Genomic DNA, 15794 nt, shown 5'->3' on the forward strand with positions numbered 1-15794 from the left:
CTTTAAAACCAGTCAACTGGTTGTTTGGAACTTTTTTTCTGCACCCAACTGTGAAAACATTGTTCCGCTGTCTCTGTGAATGGGCATGAGTTAACCCTGCAATTTTTGTAAATGTGTAATTGGTGCTACTGTTGTTTTTTTAATTGCATTTTGACATAGGCCTATGCGCCTGTCGAAGGGATTGAATTAGTCTAATTTATTCATGTTAGACAGGGTTCTTGTTTTGTCTTTCATTTCTTTTTTGTAAAAAATTTACAGTGTTAATTATTATAACACATAACTTACCTGTTTACTTCGCCTCTTCCTCTCTGGTTTTAGGCTATTTAAATTACACAAGCTATCGTCAAAGAATATGCCTATCAGCGAAGAGAGTGCGATGCCTAAAACCAGGGGAGCTGTCAAGGCTGCGCACAGCAGAAATGTCACTGAAATATTCTAGTTTATACACATGTATTCAAATAAAATATGCCTTTTTATAAGTTGATAAGCAAATGGGCAGCATCATGCACATGCAAGTCCTCTCTAGAATACACATGTATTATTCCTAGTATGAAAATGCAATAATGAGGTGGTGTGTACGTGTGTGCGCATTCGTTTCAGCATGTTTTTGGGAACACAGGAGTCAGGGTCGAATACAAAAATCCTGGAGTCGTGTACCACCAGTTGCAGCAGTCTATGGAACGCTGTTTGGGTCATAAAGCACGTGGTCAAAACAATATTTTTTAACGCTACTTATGTAAAGTAAGCTGAACACATACACGCGTTAAATTAGCGTCTTCACTCGCTAAATTAAGCTCGTGCAAATGTGCTTGCAGGTGGTCCAGCATGTGCTAAATAAACGTCTGCAAGCGGTCCTGCACATGTCAAATTAACCCTACAGCTGCGAAATATACACGGACACATGCTAATTTAGCCGTTCTTTAATGTTTTTACCATCCAATTTCCCTAGGTCCTCCTTTCAACCAGATGTCACAGTTTGAAGGAACTTCCTTTTCCACTGCTAGCAGAGTATGAACCTTCACAATATAACAATTTTGTCTTTGAAAATTGTTGTTACTGAATCATAATGTTTATCAGCTAGTTTGCAGTGGAAAGATCTGTTTCTCATCACTGGCTATAAAATTCAGCTAACAATCAAGCACCAGGATCAGCCGTGCTTAGCATAAACTAAGTCAGATAATGGCTAGCTAATTTAGCTAACGTAGGTAGCCTCGAACCCTGGCCATATTATATTATAGTTAGCCTCAACCTCTGCCCGGCCATACTGCTAACCGCAGTGAACGGCGCCATCTTGTGTTTTATTAAAAGCTCTGATGAAAAAACATCAACTACAACAGCCATGGGAACACATTGGACTATGTTAACATTATCGAGGTAAATTACATGCTAGCAAGATTGTTGCTTGAATGCAGGGCCAGGCATATATAGATTAGACAACAGAGATACTCCAAAAACACCCTACTCATAATCCTGGTAGTTGTTGATTTTTGTACTATGTTGTCTCTATTTTGCTTTATCATAGACTAAAGGAAGACAAGCTACCTAAATGTGACTTATCGGCCAGCATTGAAGGACATGTTTTTGAGTTACGTTTTTAGCCCAAAACCTTGTATTTAAGCAAAACAACAGCTGAAGGTAGGCAACTTCTTCAGCCTGACTGGCTGTCATTTCAATGCTAGCGTTAGCTGCGCTAGCTCACGATTAGCATGAAGACACTGAAAAGCTCACATAAAACAAATTTGTCCAGTGACAACCTTGTAAAACCTTTGCTAACATCTACAACATATCAGTTTTCGAACGGAATAGACTTTAATGTGGACGTTCACTTCATTTTTTGAATATTTACATTCCATCAATGCCTATTAGGGTAAAATAACAACTTCAGGCATATACCCAGTACTATATAGTACTGCTACAAAGGAATAGGGTTCCTTCTGCTTTATTTTCACACAATTGTGTCTTGCAGAAGGGAGCCATGAAGGGGAGCTTGGAGTGGGCAAGGGAGAGGCTGATAAAGCAGTAGAGAAGACCTGATTCATCAAGTATCACAGTTAATTCTGGTGATTCTGACCTGGTTGGAATGCGCAACACGGCAAGGTATGCAACATTAAGCCCAATCAAATATCCAATGCTATTAAAACATGTATCCCAATCTATTGTCAAGCAACGTTTAATGTCAGTTGTGTGCTAATGTAATGAACTACAAACAATCTACGGTTCTTGGAGTCAATAAATTAATTGAAAGTGACTACAATTAGGAATTATTTAAAAACCACTGTGCCAGTAAATATTTAAAAAAAGGGATCTGGTCTTATGGTTCTGTTTACATTTTTTCCAGGCACTTCAATCCGACACTCTTGTTAATGTTTGACGTCAGGCAAAACGTCTTCAGCCACCGTAGGATGGAGAGCCGCTGGTTGGCATTTTTGACAGCGGTGTCTGTGTGGGTGTACCAGGAAAGGACGTTAGAAGTTAGGTCCCCATGATATCAAAGCTTCTTACCATCTTCACTGCAGCCCAGTCGATATCGATTTTAAAAACTGGAACAATAGATATCGTGTTGCACATGGCAGCAAAAATTAACTTGCCCAACTCCAGTTTGCCTATTGTCCCAACACATTTGTCAAATATGCATTTTTACCTACGTCAGAGCGTGGTTTCTTTTATAGCTCTGCTTTCAACACCATCCTGACCCACAAACTGGTTAGCAGACTCAGGCCTCTGGGTGTAAACCCTGTAAAACTAATTAAATTTTTTACATTATCACAAGAATGTGTATCCCCAGAATGGACGCAACACCTAAACATGCTGACGACAATACCATGGTACACCTGATCACGAGTACATGAAGGTGCTGTGGGATCTGACATAATGGTGATAGGACAACAGCCTCAGCCTAAGCAAAACAAAGTAGATGGTGAGACTTGACCATTCTCCCATCTACTGTACATTGACATGGAGATGATCAGCAGCTTCACGTTCCTGGGCACCCTGAGATCCATTTCTGCCCTCAGTCATCTCACTCAAAGTCCCACCAGTGCACCTCCACTTTCCTCATCAACTTGCTGCACCACAACCTATGTTCCAACTACAGTGTCTTTTATTGCCGTAACACAAGTAAATGAAATGTTGTCCATATTTACTGTAAGATTTATTTATGGTAACATTGAACATATTGTAACATTATAGTCAGTTGACATACATGACCTAACTACTTAGCATAATGCTCAGTTTACTCACTCTACTAAGAAATCATACATTTATTAAAGCTGCATTATGTATTACTGTGTCCAACCGATTCTGGTTGGTTGTAATGTTTTTGAAAACCTTCGCTAAACAACTTTCTTTTGCTGATGGCCGATCCTGTCTGAAACTTTCATAATATATCAATCCTCTTGGGACACATCACCAATTAACATTGGCTGCAGTATTCCGAACTTTACTAGGGTGTATTGGCAGCCTTAAAACAATGCTGCATGTATTTGCTTCCGGGAAGATCCTGGCAGCCTCATTCTCTTGTTTGTGTAAGAACTGTAGCTTTGGCTCCACTGGGAATTCCCGCCTAGGAATGGCCGAAGCCCCCGAAGTGAAAATGAGAACCTCCTCCAGCGTTAATAAATGGTATGCGTTCCCCTCTGAAAAAATAAGGGGGGGGGCATTAAAGTCCATAATTAACACTTATTGGAGAACACAATACTCTAAGTGAAAGTAGTTAGGGATTTAATTGATCTATTACGTTCTTAGGGGGGCCATGAAAGAACAAGGCTATAAAATGCTGTCCCACAGCAGTGAGAGTGATTAGGTGATACATTTTGACGTGGGCCGTGTAACTTTAATGATCATGGGTTTTGCATCTAACTTTCCACCTCCAGCAGTCAGTCCCTTCAGAAACATACGATTCTGCTCTCTATTGCTTTTTGATTGGTACCAGGTGGGGAGAGCTCTGCTTTGCAGAGAGAAGCTTTGTCTTTGGCCAAAAGAGGCTCAGTGTAGATGAAAACCTCTCTGAAGAGGCCTGAGTGTCTATTCATGTAAGGCAGGAGACCTAGACACTCCAGACCCTCTACGAATCTATAAAGTTAAAAAAAAAGCCACATAATGAATTTGCCCTGAAGAATTTAACTCAGCTTATGATATTCCTTAGATATATGGAAACTCACGGCTCAAGAACATGCCGGAGCCTGCTTTTTAAGTAGAACTTTGTGGCTGACTCCACCAGGGCATCCCTCTCCTCCAATGTCCAAATGTATCGCATTGAACCCAACATGACTAGTTGTTCGGAGGCCTCCATGACCGCTTCCTGTGGATCGTCAACAGTTTGTGCTAACTGGATCTTAGATAGCTCAATAACAGTGTTTTTGACAAATTACCAAAACACTAAACTGATTATCAATACCCTTAAAAAGATTGACTGCCAACAAAAGGAAACCAAATAAACGTGGAAAAGTATTCATAAACAACTACAAGCCTAATATTTTTTTACTGCAAATTAACAGTAACATCACACCCATCACAGTATAAAGTGACTTACCTTCTCCAACTTCTCTCTGAAGTCATATTCCACAATTTCTTTCAGTTCTGGCACAGGAGGTTGTAGGCCACACACGTGCCTGTATAGCCTCTCTGAAAGAAATTGTGGCTCTACACCCCCTATGTACCAGACAGACAGCAATCATGCAGCCCACCTGCTTGTATACGCCATCATAGAGTGCTGTCACACAGAAGATAAACAGTAAATAAAGGACACATTACATAACATACAAAAATCACTGCTTACTGAAGTCCTACATATTGCCATAAACAAACGTGCCTTTGTTGGTGTAAAAGTGTAACTCACCTTGAGAGTTGCAAGAAAGGCATTGTTGCCAATCAGGTCCCTCAAATATTGCAGAGGAATGGATGGCACTCATTAGCAGCCAGAGAAATTCTCTTGAGGGACCACCCTCATCAGCTCATCAGCTCATGCTCTTGGGACCACTATTCTCTGAGCGGTAGTGACATCTAAAAGGCAAATGTTAATAAAAAAATATGGTTTTGAATAAGGGCATACTGCTTACGAATGTAACAACAACAACAACGGTGGCAAATTAATCTATAGCACTAAAATATTCTTACCGCCTGCAGCAGTGAAGCGCTGGACTCCTGCCCTAAGAAGACTAACCCTAAACTTAGCGGTTACATTTCGTCTTTGTGTTGTCCTGGAACGAGAAGGTCTACTCTGCGACTGCTAATTTCTGAGAATGTCAAACCTATCAACAAAGTTAATATTATATTATGTGTTACATCAAGGACAAGTTCTTTTCCAGCTTTTCAGAGTGAAAATAAACGTTTGTGGAAAATGCAACTCTTCGGAATAGGCCTTTTGAATTTGGCAAACTATCAAATACGATTGGTTTGTTTATGATCATAAGGACTGCTCACACTGTCCATCACAACAGCGAATGACCATTAAGATCACACACATCTTACCTGTGTACCATTTATCTAACGCTTATCAATATTTATTTTCTATAAGCTTGAGTGAGAAATACTATTGTACTGAGAGCGAGGTTACATCTGTTCTATGTCTACAAATATAACTATGAGGGCACAAGGCGAGACACAGATGCAGACACAGGAGGCAGATGTTTAGAGTCCAAGATGTTTATTATCAATCCAAAAGGGGTAGGCAAGAGAATGGTCGTGGAGGCTCGAGGTCAGGGCAGGCAGAAGGGTCAGGCAGTCGGGAATGGAGTCCAGAAAAACGGGCAAGGGTCAAAACCGGGAGGACTAGTAAAAGAGAATAGAAAAACACTCTCTCTGTGTCGGTTCGACTTGAACAAACAAGACGAACCGACACAGAGAGACAGGAAAGACAGGGATAAATACACCAGGCAAAAATAAGCCAGGTGTCGAGACAAGGACATGAGAAACAGATCAGGGGTTTGACAATAACTGAAGATAATTGACAATAGCACATATGTTAGTATTTGTTAACCTCTGTAATTGTTATTAAGAACAGTACTAATGACACCTACTGCAGGCCAATATCCAACCATACAAAAGACTTCGACTTAATGCCACTGACAAGAGTATGATGGACCAAATACCATATGCTCATTTGGCTAACCCTATGAGTAAAAATGTTTATATTAGACAATTACACAATTCTCTGATTGATGCAAAGTTCAGCTAAAAAGAAAAACATTACTTGGATAGCTGTAGTCTACGCAGGTTTAACGGGAATGGCTTCACAGTCGTAGACATTTTTTGTGGATTTTTCTGCAGAACGTTTTTGTGATGTTGGTACTATTTTGATTGTTTAATTAAGCATTAAATCACCCGGAGAAATTTGATTTTGTAGCTCTAGTCCAGGTATTCCCAAACTGGGGTACAAGCGCAATGCCGTCGGGGTACACCAAATAAAAATGTGATTCACATAAAACATGTTTTTATATTAAAAAATGTTTTTTAAATTAAATATAGATCTTCACATTTTCAAACAGTACATTTATATGTTCCAACAGAGCTACGCATTTAGGTGAGTTTTTTTCTCGTTTTTTCCTCATTTTTTAAAATTGAGAGACAAGCTTAAAGTCTTCTTTAATAACCATTGCATTATGATGAGTTTCTCACACGACTGGCCTATCTGGGTGATGTTTTTTCTCACCTGAATGATCTGAATCTAGGATTACAGGGACTCTCCGCAACTATATTCAATGTGCGGGACAAAATTGAGACTATGATTAAGAAGTTGGAGCTCTTTTCTGTCTGCATGAACAAGGACAACACACAGGTCTTTCCATCATTGTATGATTTTTTGTGTGCAAATGAACTCAAGCTTATGGACAATATCAAATGTGATATAGCAAAGCACCTGAGTGAGTTGGGTGCACAATTACACAGGTACTTTCCCGAAACGGATGACACAAACAACTGGATTCGTTATCCCTTTCATGCCCTGCCTCCAGTCCACTTACCAATATCTGAGCAAGAGAGCCTCATCGAAATTGCAACAAGCGGTTCTGTGAAAACTGAATTTAATCAGAAGCCACAGCCAGATTTCTGGATAGGGCTGCGCTCAGAGTTTCTTGCCTTGGCAAATTGAGCTGTTAAGACACTGATGCCCTTTGCAACCATGTACCTATGTGAGAGTGGATTTTCGGCCCTCACTAGCATGAAAACTAAATACAGACACAGACTGTGTGTAGAAAATGATTTAAGACTGAGACTGTCTCCAATACAACCCATCATTGCATAGTTATTTTCATCATTTCAAACACACACTTCTCATTAACCTGTGGTGAGTTATTCACCATATTGATGAACAAATAAGGTTTTATATGTAATAAAGAGCAACATGATTGATTATATTATTATTTTTGAGCTGGTCCTATAAGAGCTCTTTGTCACTTCCCACGAGCCGGGTTGTGACAAAAACTCACACTCATTCTTATGTTTAATAAATGTATCCTATAGTGTGTGTGTGTGGCAGGCTTACAATGATGGCAAAAAACAACATTTGAGAGTGCGCTGACCCTGATGCTAGAGGGGGTATACAGCTGGAGGTTGAATGTTTGAAGGGGTACGGGACTATAAAAAGTTTGGGAACCACTGATTTAGGCTGTATATATTGCCTTCTGAAAGTTTTCAGACCACTTGATATTTTCCATATTTTCTTACGTTACAGCCTTATTCTAGAATTGATTTTTTTTTAAATGATAATAATCCTCAATCTTAACATGATACACCATAATGAAAAAGCAAATGGATTTAAAAAATATATATTAAAATCCCAAAATGTAAATACCTTTACATGAGGATTCAGACCCTTTACTCAATACTTTGTTGAAGCACCTTTGGCAGCAATTACAGCATCAAGTCTTTTTGAGTATGACGCTACAAGCTTGGCACACTTGTATTTGGAGAGTTTCTCCCATTCTTCTCTGCAAAATCCCTCAAGCTCTGTCAGGTTGGGAGAGTTTCTGCACAGCTATTTTCAAGTCTCCAGGGATGTTCGATCAGGTTCAAAGTCCGGGCTCTGGCTGGGCCACTCAAGGACATTCAGAGATTTGTTCCGAAGCCACTAGGGCATTTTTGGGGGATGTGTGCTTAGGGTCGTTGTCCTGTTGGAAGGTGAACCTTCGACCCAGACTGAGGTCCTGAGCGCTCTGGAGCAGGTTTTCATCAAGGATCTCTCTGTACTTTGCTCCGTTCATCTTTCCCTTGATCCTGACTAGTCTCCCAGTCCCTGCCACTGAAAAGCATCCCCACAGCATGATGCTTCCACTACCATGCTTCACCGTAGGGATGGTGCCGGGTTTCCTCCATATGTGACACTTGCCATTTAGGCCAAAGAGTTCAATCTTGGTTTCATCAGACCAGAGAATCTTTTTATTTTTTTTATTTAACCTTTACTTTAACTAGGCACGTTAGTTATGAACAAATTCTTATTTACAATGACGGCCTACCCCAACCAAACCCAGACAACGCTGGGCCAATTGCGCGCCGCCCGAAAGGCACACCCAATCTCTCAAATTTGGCCTAAAATGACATACCCAACTAGCTGCCTGTAGCACAGGACCTGAAGCAAGGATATGCATATTATTGATACTATTTGAAAGGAAACACTTTGAAGTTTGTGGAAATGTGAAATGAATGTAGGAGAATATAACACATTACCTTGAGTTAGGATCCTAGGTGTAATTTATATTTTGTCCACAAGATGGCAGCCGTGTGTGTAACGTTTCAGACTGATTAAGTGAATAATTACATCACAACACAATATTTTGTATCAAGTCTGCCAGGAGTTTGCCCAAATGTGCAGAATTGGTCAGTTTATACATATTCAAGTACATAATTATAGAGAACATATAAAATGCTAAGGTAATAAAACATTTAAGTTTAAACACTCCCAGGAATGTCATACATGATGAATCATTAGCTTCCCTACAGAAAATACACTAACTTTCACACATCTAGATGGCATAGGCAGGGTGGGTGTGGAGCCAGAGACAGCAGTGGTGTCAAACTGTAGACCCCAGTTCCTACATTTGAATATAAAAATGGATTTTATCAAACAAATCTATGCTACATTTTATCTTTGGGACCTTCAGGATGACAAATCAGAGCAAGATTACTCAATGTGAGTACATTATTTACCTTCAGAGGTGAATGTATCAAACCAGTTGCCGTGATAAAAGTGTTTTGTTGTGCACTATCCTCAAACAATAGCATGGTATTTTTTTCTGTAATGGCTGCTGTAAATTGGACACTGCAGTCAGATTAACAAGAATGTATGCTTTCTGCCCGAATAAGATATGTCTATGTCCCGGAAGGTTGGCTGTTGTATACAAGTTGTCTAGTCACATTATCGCATATTGAGCAACCGGTTTAGGGACACCGATCTCGTAGAGGTTAAGCAAGTCAGCCATATCAGCTATGTTTTTTTTTAAAGGCAGTAAAATGAGGCTGAATGAACTGTTTTAGCTGTCAGACAAGGCTCCACTGATAGCCAGGTGTAGCAGTGGTAAGATGTTGGGACTGCATTTGGGACAGATTCATGTAGGCCCTAACAGTTTGTGGGCACCGTTTGTCACCATTATAGTGCAATGAATGTGTTGTGTAGAGGCTTTGCCACCATGCATCCCACTTTATTAAAAAATGTTGCTCCACCAAGATTTATATACTAAAATCGCTACTGTCCCACACACAGACTCAGAACCCTTTTAAAATAGACCCCTGGGAATGATCAGTCCAGTGGGGACTAGACTATAGCCTACTAGAATATTATATATCTACCTTCATGACTGGGGGAATCATTGTTGTGTTGTCAAAATATTTGTAACCCCACACCCCTAGATCCACCTGCTCAGTACTCTTGAGGGCATTAGATTGATGAACGGCAGCAAAGGTTTACATAATGTTTAGACTACATTTAAAACATTTTTTTTTTTGCTTTATTCCATAGAAACATCCAAACATTAGTGGGGCGATACATCCAAGTAAGTCAACAATGTGTTTTGAGTTTTAGTCATATAGATTACTGTAAGTGACATCCACATGCATGAGACCTTGTTTTGTTTTATTTTTCTTGCAGTCTGCCTGGCTGGCTGGGCTGTATCTGGCGCTTCTGTTGAAGGTGAGCTGTTCTCATGCCTGTCATGCATGTGTTCATTATGGCGTAAAAATAAAATGTATACTGTACTTTGTTTCATATACTCTAAGTCACTTCCCTGACATAACGGTTTTTCAAACCTTGTCACAGTTTCACAGATTTACACAAAGTATTGGAATCTTGGTTCTCCAGAACAAGAAAATCCAGAGTGCTGAAACAGGGGATCAGTCAGTGAACGTTTCAACGTGAAATCTGAAAGTGGTGACAAGTTGATCTCACCATTTAATTTGGCCATTTTAATTCCATAATTCCTTAAAATAATTCCTATATTAAAGGGCAGTGAGCATGTATAGTAGTGTTTTGACCCAGACTGATCTTAAACTAAGTGTCGTAACTTTGATATACAAAATTGTCTGGGGGCTCTGTTTAACTAGCTCTCTTCTTCCTGTTGTATTCTCTATTGCAGCTCAGAAGACCTCCCCTGTCTGTTACCTCTGTAACGATAATAAATGCCAAACCGTTGAGTCTGATTTTGACCATTCAACGGATAATTTTACTCTGTGGTCACGAGGTGAAATGGCTGACCTCCCCCTGCACCCCCCCTGCCATCTGGAAAATGCTTGTTGTGTGTTGAGAACCAGAAGGTCTACGCTGTGTGTGACTCAGAGATCATCAAGCCAGCCTTTGAGGGCCAAGGCAGCTCCATGCCTGTCATCGAAGCCAGTGAGTTTCTGTAAGGGCCCATGACAGTACAACCTGGGGAAGAGGATAGATAGTCAACAGAGGGAACAAACTAAGCAGATTTCTGGAAAATCGTAATAGGTGTCAAGTATTAATGCTAAGGAGCTGTTGGAAGTTGTAGTTTATTATAGAGCATGACGTGATGCTTTAGAGCAGTGTCTCAAACCAGTCACTGCTATGAGCATTTCCCAGCACATCTCTCTGTTGTTGTAGGGAATCATTCCTGTAGTGTCATTACAGATTGTCCCAGCATTGTTTCAACTAATCATTCCTGTACTGTCATTACAGATTGTCCTAGAATTGTTTCAACTGATCGGACGGATGAGTGCCATTCAATATTCAAACTGTATTTCAATTTGTTGTTCATCAAGGAAATTCTACAAATCAATTCTGGAGATCAGCAATGTGTAGTAGTGTATAATTGTGTTAGATGACGATGATGATTAGTTTTCTTTGTGTTCAAATGCTCCCCCTGTCCTCCTCTCCCACACACAGATCCAAATGTCCCCACTTCGACCCCTGGAGGCACTGGGGGGTTATCTAAAGAAGAAGAGATCACTATTGGAATTTTAGCTGCCACCCTCGCCTTCCTCGCCATCCTCGTTGCTTGGCGCTACAATGGCCAGATTAAGTAAGCAGGCTGTTACATGTCCCTCTCTATCAGATAATACAGGCTTAACACTCATGTGTTATACAGTCACTATGCATAGCCACCTAACTTGACTCTCATCATTTAACTATAATTGTTGCCTTCTGCATTTTAAAGAGCTGTATGAGTGATTTACACATTATCATCAATGTGCTGTCTTTTGGCCGATTCATTTGAGTGATTGCCTCTTCAGGTGTCTTCCAGTGGCCTCTCCAGCAGTCAAATCAGGGGAACCCCAGTGCTATTCAGATTAACTGAAGAGTGTGATACTGTCAACTGAGGAAGAGTTGGACCTGCAGGGAATAGTGGTGTGCCAAGATGTGAATATCTCCTCCGATATATTTCTAACAAGGCAAATGTTGTCTAGGTTCTATTTAACCCCATGGTGTGTGTTTATCCTGCAACTGGAGGGGACAGTGTTCTCCTTAAGTTCAGGTGACGTTCAGCTCTATCAGCCAGGTTGCTTACTGTAGCAGTAGCACAATGCGTCGCCCCATCAAGCTGGGTTTTTATAGTATGATAGCTTCCACTCTGCACATTTACAACAGGCAAGTTTTAAAAACACTGCTTCAAACTAATTATGGTCTAGACCAGTGGTTCCCAAATTGTTTATAGTCCCGTACCCCTTCAAAAATTCAACCTCCAGCTGCGTAACCCCTCTAGCACCAGGGTCAGCGCACCCTCAAATGTTTTTTGTTGTTGCCGTCATTGTAAGCCTGCCACACACACGCTATAGGATACATTTATTAAACAAAAGAATGAGTGTGAGTTTTTGTCACAAACTGGCTCGTGGGAAGTGACAAAGAGCTCTTATAGGACCAGGGCACAAATAATAGTATTATAATAATCAATCATGTTGCTCTTTATTTAGCCATCTTACATATAAAACCTTATTTGTTCATCAAAAATTGTGAATAACTCAGGTTAATGAGAAGGGTGTGTTTGAAAGGATGCACATAACTGTAATGTTGGGTTGTATTGAAGATACTTTTCTACACACTCTAATATTAAATAAGTCTCGAGGTATTGCTCGCCTGAGGTAGAGTACCTTATGATAAGCTGTAGACCACACTATCTACCAAGAGAGTTCTCATCTGTATTATTTGTAGCCGTCTATTTACCACCACAAAACTAAGCTGGCACTAAGACCGCTCTCAACCAACTCTATAAGGCCATAAGCAAAGAAGAAAATGCTCACCCAGAAGCGGCACTCCTAGTGGCTGGGGACTTTAATGCAGGTAAACTTGAATCAGTTTTACCAAATGTTTACCAGTATGTCACATGTGCAACCAGGGGGAAAATATCCTAGACCACTACTCCACACATAGAGATGCATACAAAGCTCTTCCCCACCCTCCATTTGGCAAATCTGACCATAATTCTGCTTACAAGCAAAAACTAAAGCAAGAAGTACCAGTGACTCGCTCAATACGGAAGTGGTCAGATGACGCAGATGCTACACTACAGGACTGTTTTTCTAGCACAGACTGGAATATGTTCTGGGATTCATCCAATGGCATTGAGGAATACACCACCTCAGTCATAAGCTTCATCAATAAATGCATCGATGACGTCGTCTCCACAGTGACTGTACGTACATATCCCAACCAGAAGCCATGGATTACATGCAACATTCGCATCGAGCTAAAGGCTAGAGCTACCACTTTCAAGGAGTGGGAGACTAATCCGGACGCTTATAAGAAATCCTGCTCTGCCCTCAGACGAACCAACAAACAAGCAAAGCGTCAATACAGGATTAAGATTGAATCCTACTACACCGGCTCTGATGCCGGCTTGAAAAATATTACAGACTACAAAGGGAAACCCAGACGTGAGCTGCCCAGTGACACGAGCCTACCAGATGAGCTAAATGCCTTTTATGCTCACTTTGAAGCAAGCAATACTGAAGCATGCATGAGAGCACCAGCTGTTCTGGATGACTGTGTGATAACACTCTCGGTAGCCAATATGAACAAAACCTTTAAACAGGTCAACATTCACAAAGCCGCTGGGCCACAAAGCCGCTGGATTACCAGGATGTGTACTCAGAGCAGACCAACCGTCAAGTGTCTTCACTGACATTTTCAACCTCTCCCTGATCAAGTCTGTAATACCTACATGTTTCAAGTGGACCACCATTGTCCCTGTGCCCAAGGAAGCGAAGGTAACCTGCTTAAATGATTACCGCCCTGTGGCACTCACGTCGGTAGCCATGAAGTGCTTTCAAATGCTGGTCATGGCCTACATCAACAGCACCCCACCGGACACCCTAGACCCACTCCAATTCGCATACCGTCCCAACAGGTCCACAGATGACGCAATCTCAATCGCACGCCACACTTCCCTTTCTCACCTGGTCAAAAGGAACACCTACGTCAGAATGCTGTTCATTGACTACAGCTCAGCGTTCAACACCATAGCACCCACGAAGCTCATCACTAAGCTAAGGACTCTGGGACTAAACGCCTACATCTGCAACTGGATCCTGGACTTCCTGACGGGCCGCCCCCAGGTGGTAAGAGAAGGCAACAACATGTCTGCTACGCTGATCCTTAACACTGGGGCCCCTCAGGGGTGCGTACTTAGTCCCCTCCTATATTCCCTGTTCACCCACGACTGCGTGGCCAAACACGACTCCCAACACCATCATTAAGTTTGCTGACAGTGGTAGGCCTGATCACCGACAATGATGAGACGGCCTATAGGGAGAAGGTCAGAGAACTGGCAGTGTGGTGCCAGGACAACAACCTCTCAATGTGAGGAAGACAAAAGAGCTGATCGTGGACTACATGAAAAGGCAGGGCGAACAGGCCCCCATTAACATCAACGGGGCTGTAGTGGAGCGGGTCAAGATTTTCAAGTTCCTTGGAGTCCACATCACCAATGAACTATCATGGTCCAAACATACCAAGACAGTTGTGAAGAGGGCACGACAAAACCCTTTACCCCTCAGGAGACTGAAAAGATTTGGCAAGTCAGTTAAGAACAAATTCTTATTTACAATGACAACCTACCGGGGAACGGAGAGTTAACTGCCTTGTTCAGTGGCAGAAGACATATTTTCACCTTGTCAGCTCAGGGAATCGATCCAGCAACCTTTTGGTTATTGGCCCAACGCTCTAACCACTAGACTGCCTGCCTCCCCATAAGGTATCATGTCATACTGGAGTTTGGGAGGAAAACAGGAAAATACTTTTCCGTGACCACTTGAAACAAATATACATTTCTGTAACTAGGTTTGGTTGTGTAATTGACCTGATATGTAAATTCCTGTGAACAACTGCTCTGTGTTTGACTGAGAGAGCACTATGGGAACAACCCTGAAACAGAATACCGGATGAAAAGTTGAAACACTTTTAATCAGTTTGTATCCAGATTATGGATTTTGGTCAATAGGAGTGGAACTCTAAACCTGTTCCCTCTCCTGTCCCTTTCCTCTTTGTAGGGCAGGGTATGACCTCACCAGTTTTATAAACAGATGTGATTGTACTGCTATTCTCTTGCGATGTGCTGTGTAAATAAACACATGCTCGGACAGCGATCCCAGTTCTTTGCTGTTTATTCTAACCATAGACAAGGAAAGAGTACATAAGATGAGAAGCACTTGCACCAGGATATTGACGGCTGTAGAATCCTTTGCATGTAAATAGTAGACTGGGCTTTTTATAATTAAACATGTCAAACATAGGAAGGAATACAGATCATGCATGAACTACAAATATAAAAGGAAAAAACTTGAATTCATCTTGACATTATGACAATCTTTGATGGTTTGTAGTTTGCTAAGTAAACCCTCTTGATCACTCCAGATCGCTGTCTGAGCAGAATTTACAAATTCAAACACGTGGTCCCCTTATACAGTATTTTATTCTGGAGGCCTCTTCCTGGTCCACCTCTGCGGAATACTAACATCAATTAACCTCACCAGACATGCAATTACACTACAATGCAAAAACATAACTTCATATTTAACTTAATGTCACGTTCTGACCTTTATTTCCTTTGTTTTGTCATTATTTAGTATGATCAGGGCGTGAGTTGGGGTGGGCAGTCTATGTTTGTTTTTCTAGGTTTTGGGTATTTCCATGTTTGCCTAGTATGGTTCTCAATCAGAGGCAGGTCATCATTAGTTGTCTCTGATTGAGAATCATACTTAGGTAGCCTGGGTTTCACTGTGGGTGATTGTTCCTGTCTCTGTGTTTTGCACCAGATAGGGCTGTTTTTGGTTTTCCACGTTTATTGTTTTGTAGTGTTCGTGTTTATCTTTTTTTATTAAACATAAATCAATATAACCACGCTGCGTTTTGG

Source organism: Oncorhynchus clarkii, chromosome 1 (genome assembly GCF_045791955.1).
Source record: "Oncorhynchus clarkii lewisi isolate Uvic-CL-2024 chromosome 1, UVic_Ocla_1.0, whole genome shotgun sequence".
NCBI lineage: Eukaryota > Metazoa > Chordata > Actinopteri > Salmoniformes > Salmonidae > Oncorhynchus > Oncorhynchus clarkii.